The 6,739-nt window shown below is 44.5% G+C and overlaps 1 pseudogene; it reads right to left on the bottom strand.

The window, feature by feature from the left end:
• Window positions 1-5,335: 5,335 nt before the first annotated feature.
• LOC133762958 (ubiquilin-4-like) lies at window positions 5,336-6,506 on the bottom strand (annotated as a pseudogene).
• Between the last annotated feature and the right edge of the window lie 233 nt (window positions 6,507-6,739).

The following is a 6,739-nucleotide window of genomic DNA, read 5'->3' as shown; positions in this document are numbered from 1 at the left end:
GACCCAAATGAAGTCCCAGGTTCCTGGCCTCAGCCTGGCTCAGACCTGGCTGTTATAGGCATTTGGAAAGTAAATCAATGGATGAAAGATATTCTCTCTCTCTCTCTCTCTCTCTCTCTCTCTCTCTCTTCCCCCCTTCCATCACTCTGCCTTTGAATAAATATATAAATACATCTTAAAAGATAATACGGGGCTGGCACAGTGGGTTAAAGCCCCAGTCTGTAGTGTCGGCATCCCATATGGCCACTGGTTTGAGTCCCGGTTGCTCCACTTCCCATCCAGCTCTCTATTATGGGTTGGGAAAGCAGTGGAAGATGGCCCAAGTCCTTGGGCCCCTGCACCCGTGTGGGAGACTTGGCTCCTAGCTTCAGATTGGCACAGTTCCAGTTGCTGCAGCCAACTGGGGAGTGAACCATAGAACTGAACACCTCTCTCTCTCTCTCCCTCTCTCTCTCTCTCTGCCTCTCCTCTCTCTGTGTAACTCTGACTTTCAAATAAATAAATAAATCTTAAAAAAAAAAATAGTGACCCTGATCCCACAGCCTGGAAGAATCTCCATTTAAAAGATAATTGTTGTTTAAAAATATTAAGCAAATGAATAAGTAAACAGAGTATTCACCAAAAATATGAAGAAAAAACATATAATAGAGGTTTATGAGGTTGTTTAAGAAATTATTATGGAGGCCAGCATTGTGGTGCAGAGGTTTAAGCCATCACCTGTGAAGCCAGCATTCCATATGACCACCAGTTAGCATCCCAGCTGCTCCACTTCTGATCTAGCTCCCTACTATTATCCCCGGGAAAGCAGTGCAAGAAGGCCCAAGTATATGGGCCCCTGCTACCCACATGGGAGACCCGGATGGAGTTCCTGGTTCCTGGCTTTAGCCTGGCCCAGCCCTGACCATTGCAGGCATTTGAGGTGGAGAGTGAACCAGCAGATCAAAGATCAATCTCTCTCTCTTTCTTTCTCTCTCTCTCCCACTATAACTCTGCCTTTCAAATAAATAATTTTTAACAAATAAATAAACCACTATTGTTAATTTCGTGGGAAAAAAAAAGAATCCTGAAGGGTCGGATATTTTACCCTACCTGCAAATAGTAAATTAGCATGCCCCTGTTTCATGGGTGCTAACAGAAGACACAATTCCTAGATCAGAGATAATGGCCTTTGTCATTCAAAGCAATATCGGTAATCATTATATCATCCTTTATTTTCTTGTGTCAGTTCAGAAGATGAATCCCATCAGAGGGAATGTGAAAAAGACCAGAAGACCCTGCATATGCAGTGAACTGAGTTACAGGAGAGGCACTCTGAGCTTTGGGGACCAAATATTTTATGATGATCTGTAAATCATCAGGGTAATAAAATGCCTGCTCTTTTCAGAGAAGGGAGACACCACCTCTGTATTCCCAACCTGTGAGCAAACTGCTCTTTATCTTGGAGGAAGATACTATCTTTATCTTCCAAGGTTACTTGCTATACAAACATTCTTATAAAGTCCATAACAAAAATAGCCAGTACACCAGAAATGCAAGCAACCCATGGAGAATTCTGTCAAGTATCTTCTCCCATTGGAATAGAATGAAAAGGAAATATTATCAGACAAAAGCAGGTAAAAGTTAATGCTAGGAGATAAAAATGTCACCATATTGACTTAAGTTGAACTTGGAAATGACCATTCCTCCTCTCAGAAGTGGCCAGTGTACTATAACTTTGTGTCACCCACCTTCTTGAAATATTTCCTCTCCTTGACTCTCACACTCATCCTCACTGTAAAACTCTAGGCTCTGTGTTTATTTAGTCAGTGACTATCAGCATAAAACATGCAGCTCTTAACTGTAGAAAAGTTATTTACTGCTTACAGAATTCTGGCACTGTTACATGACTCCCTTCTGCTACCTGTTCATTTGTGTCCTAAATTACTCTAAGCTGTGGTCTTAGCAGCTCAAAAGAAACACATTTCTTAGAGATTTCCAAAACTGACACGAAAGCTCCATTTCTCTGAAGGTTAAGATAAAGGACTGAAACTGAGTTTATTTATGCTTCTTCACAAAGACTAGGGATGGTAGAAATTCAAGAAAAAGAGCCTCTATTCTAAATTTGAAAAATCATATATTAAAAGCAACCTGCCATCATCTTCTTTAACCATATAAAACAATAAAAATGATCCCACAGCAACTGAACGTATTTGTAAATAATTGTTTTCATGTGAGACCATAATTTTGCATAGCATAGCAGTTTGTGAATGTGTGTAACACCAGAAAACCCCTGAGGAAGTGAGGGTTTAGTCACAAATCCATATTTAATCTGCCTTGTGAAAAAGTCTGAAATTTTTATGATCATCTGCTCCTCAGCATTGAGTGGGCCCAATGTCTGGAAAGTGACTGCTCTTCCTTTTTTCCCAGCTTTATTGAAATATAATTGACAAATAAAAAATTGTATGTATTTCAGGTATATAATGCAATGTTTTTATATACTATACACTGTGAAACAATTACTGCTATCAAGCTAATTAATATATTCATGACTTCATATAGTTACCTTCTTTTATGTGGTGAGAACATTTAAGATCTGCTTCTAGCAAATCGCAAGTCTTCAATACATTATTTTTAACTACATAAGAGCGACAATGTCTTACTTTTCCTCTACAATAACACTACCAACTCCTGTTATCTATTTTGCCTTTCCAGAGAAAAACTAAGAATAGAAATTAAGCTTTAATCTTCCTTTTAGGGAAGGGAAATTTCCTTTTATATAAGACAATAATAATGGATCCTACTCCCACAGCCTTGACTATGTGCCAGGCACTGCTCTAAGCACTTCACATAGTACATTCTATTATTTCCCATTTTAAAGATGTGGAAGCTGAGGCACAGGGAGATTAAACTATTTGCCCAAGGTCCATAGCAAGGAGGATGAAAGTCAGGATTTGAATCCAAGTATCTGTGTCTTGTGAGGATAGTACTGAGAAAGTGACATTTACTGAGCACTCACATGTTCTAATCACTGGACTAATTGCTTTGTTTTATCTCATTGAATCCTGAAAATGGCCCTATAACTTTGACTTTAGTATTATCTTCATGGGAGAAAACTAAGGTTTCAAAGGTCAGCATAGGTCATTCAGTTAGCAAATGGCAAAAGTCAGATGACTAGTAATAATAAAACTATGATTCTTTTCTATTTCACAACAAAGATCACATCATTATTTTTTACAAAGGCCATTATTGAATTGAAGAAAGTACAGCAAAAGCCGTAGACATCTTCTCTGAACCACTTGTAACAAAATTCGATTCCTCTTTTCTTCCATATTCTCAGCCATGGATTCTGTAAGCGGTTGGGCCAAATAGCAGAGGGAAGGGATGCAAGCCTCCTCTGCACGTGAATAGAGCAATGCCGATTTCCAAGTCCAAGCCACCATTGCACCCTCACCTCTCTTTCCTCAAACTATTTTCCAGCCTGGAGGGAATAATGGGGAACTGAAAGGGCAGGGAGCAGGATGCCAAAGACTAGAGATTAGGAAATAAAACTCCCCAACAGTTCCTCCAAAGTAATGAGGGGTGAAAAGGGTGCTGGTCACAGCCCTGACAGCTTCAGAAGGCTATCCATCTATACTACCTTTGGGATCCCCAACATCCAGAAGCCCAGGGGACCTGGATTCCTGGCTGTAGGCAATCTTTCCTTATGTGGGAAATTCTTGTCTGGTAGTTCTGAACAGAAATCAACAAAGAATCCATCTTCCCCCAACTCACATGTGTGTGCACCTGTCTGTCTGTCGCTCTCTCTCTACCTCCCATTGTTGACATAAACTCCTATTCCCTTCATGTCTTCTGATGAGGGCTCAAATTACTCATGCCTGAACACCCAAACAGGTCCTGGGTTAATGGAAAAGGGGGGGGGGGGTGCGAAGAACAAATATGACCCGATATGGGCCACATTCTTTAGCTTAATTAAGCCCCTTTCTTCAGTTCATTTATTTTCATCTATTAGAGAGGGAGAAAGGGAGAGGGGGAGAGGGAGAGGGAGAGGGAGGGGGAGAGGGAGAGGGAGAAGGAGAAGGAGAAGGAGAGAGGGAGAGGGAGAAAGGGGGAGAGGGGGAGAGGGAAAGAGGGAAGAGGGATCATCTATCCATAGGTTTACTCCACAAATGCCTGCAATTGCCAGGGCTGGGCCAGGCCAAATTCAGGAACCCAGAACACCATCTGGGTCTCCCATGTGGTTGGCAGGGACCCAAGCACTTGAACCATCATGTGCTACCTCCCAGGATGCATTAGCAGGAAGATGGGGCAGAAGCAGTGTTGTCAGGACTTGAATTGGCACTCCAATATGGGATGTGGGCATTCCAAGCAGCAGTTTAACTTGCTACATTACAACATCCACCCCCAGCCTTTACTCGGCCTGTCTCCCCCATTCCCTTCCTCCAAAAAAATTTCATCCACTCACCTTCCACACCAATCTCCATTGAAGGGGTACAGGGCTTGTTAATTCCTGTGCATAGGACTGTGTCTCTTCTTGCCCTCCAAACAGGGAAAACAAACATCTTCCACCTCCCCCTGGGAGTCCCAATAGAGCCTGTGAAAAAGTGCTAGATGAAGTGACCAAAACAGGGGCTGAGGAAGTAAGTCACAGCCTGTCTCACTTGCTCCTCCTTTTGAGTTTGAAATTCTCGCATTAGTTGGGCTGGAGAAGGGAGTAGGTAGAGGAGAAAGAAAGAAGGAAGAGTGAAACCAAAAGTAAATATGAGACAGGTGAAACTCTCCTGGTAAAGATAGAAGACCCTCTTCCAGCAAACTGGAGAGTTGGTTCCTCCCTCTACCCAGCACTGTCACCAAGAAGTTTGTAGATGGCAAAAGATGGTGTGGGGGCAAAGTAGTGAGGCCAATCAATAAACTGTGAACATTGTTGGAATAGCTCGGCTCAGAAAGAACCAGGCAAGAAGATTCTGTAAATGAAGTAAGAGTAAAGCCAGAATTTTCAGACCTATGGAGTTGGGGACTTGCCTCTAAAGTCATTCTGCTGTTTGGAGAAAACAAGAGAGAGGACAGAAGGGAAAACATGCTCTAGAAGGTAGAGGCTGACAGAGACAAAAGCCTGGTAGGAATGGAGGGGCAGGAGGCATGGGCCAAGGAACTCAGAGATCTGGGAGCTCACCACTCTCTCAATAATGGTGTTACTATCTCCACCTGTGGCAATTAGGGACTGCAGGTGGGCCTGACCATTGATGAAGCCTATGGAGCCGAGATGCTCCACTTGTAGCTGCTGCTGGAATTTTATTTCTGGCATCTGCACGTGTGATCCTCCACTTCCAGCCAAAAGCTGAATCGTCAGCATGAACTGTTAGCCACTGAAAGCCCCTGTTGGAGATGTGGTCAGCAAAGCTGGCAAATAGGAGGGAACCTCAACTATAGACCTGGCACTGCTGCCTACCAATAATGCTCGGGTTCCAAAGGAATCAAGACCAAGTACCAGCTGGAAGCCTGGGTCTGCAAATTCCTGCAACATCTGCAGCAAGGCATGTACAAATGGGTAAAGACTGAGAGCAACTCCAGGTTCTGCATCTGAGGCATGAAGACTAGGAAGGCCAGAGGAGCTGCTCCTGTAGCCAGGGGTTCCTCACAAGGAATGGCACATTCAGCATCATTTAAGCAGCAAAGATGGGGTTCTGGGAAAGCGTTTTCTTCATGCTGCACGTGTAGGGGATGAGATCACATTCTGAATGAGGTCACATTCTCAGAGAGCTGCTGAGGGATGGTCTGCAGTTTTAGCAGCTCTGACACCAAGCTCGCTACACTGAGCCCTGGGGATATCAAGACAGCCAGATGTGCCTGGCTTTTCCCCAATCCTCCAACGCCCTCTCTACTGGACCAGAGTAGGGGACAAAGGATTTCGATGGTCAGTGACTGGCTCACAATTCTCATTTTGCGGAGGTAGGGGGGATGACCTGTCACAGTTCTCGGCCAGGGAAGAGAAGAGAACACTGCCAAACTCTTCTTGGACGGCACCAAACACAGGCTCCTGGACGACTGCATACACATGGCAGAGGGCGCTCCTCCCTCTGAGGATACTTTAACGATTTCCCATGCCCATCATTCCTGCATCACGAGTGCATTCTGAGCAAGTTCCATCATTAGCCTCATGAAGTCGGAATTCAAGAGCGCATAGCTCATCCTGGGATTCTACTCCATCATCTGCTGCTTCTGGCGGCTGGCCATTATCAAATGACTCATCATGTCAGGATTAGACTGTCCCGGAACAAAGGGTCCTCCATGATCTGCCATAGCATCTTAGGATGAGACATCAGTTGCTTCTGCATGGACAGCCACAGAACCATGAAGGTGATAAAGCCCACGCTTGGGCTGCCCGGGGCCCAGAGTATCCCCAAAACCAGGTGAATGCAATACCACCGAGGTCCTTCACCAACTTCTATGGAAGCACCCCTTCCCCACTGTTTCCCTGTCTTCTGCTGCGAGCATCTGAAGTGGAAATGCCAGCGATGCAGGGCTAGCATGTGGTAGGTGAGGTTACGGAGACAGAGGATGCTGAGGCAGGGTCTTTAGTGGAAGAGGACTGGAACAGCAAAATATTCAGCCTTTGGAGGGGTCTTGATGACCAGATGGACAGCGAGACTGTCCTTGTGCCAGGCTGGGTTAGTGTGTCCCCATCCTTGAGAACCTTGCCCGCAAAGATCAGAACCAGCTGATCCTGCTAGGCTTAAACCCCCAGGACATTTAGTCTTTGCTC

This window comes from Lepus europaeus, chromosome 1, assembly GCF_033115175.1.
Source record: "Lepus europaeus isolate LE1 chromosome 1, mLepTim1.pri, whole genome shotgun sequence".
NCBI classification, from domain to species: Eukaryota; Metazoa; Chordata; class Mammalia; order Lagomorpha; family Leporidae; genus Lepus; species Lepus europaeus.
The sequence above is the reverse complement of the archived record's forward strand: the minus strand, read 5'-3'. Positions and strand labels throughout refer to the sequence as shown.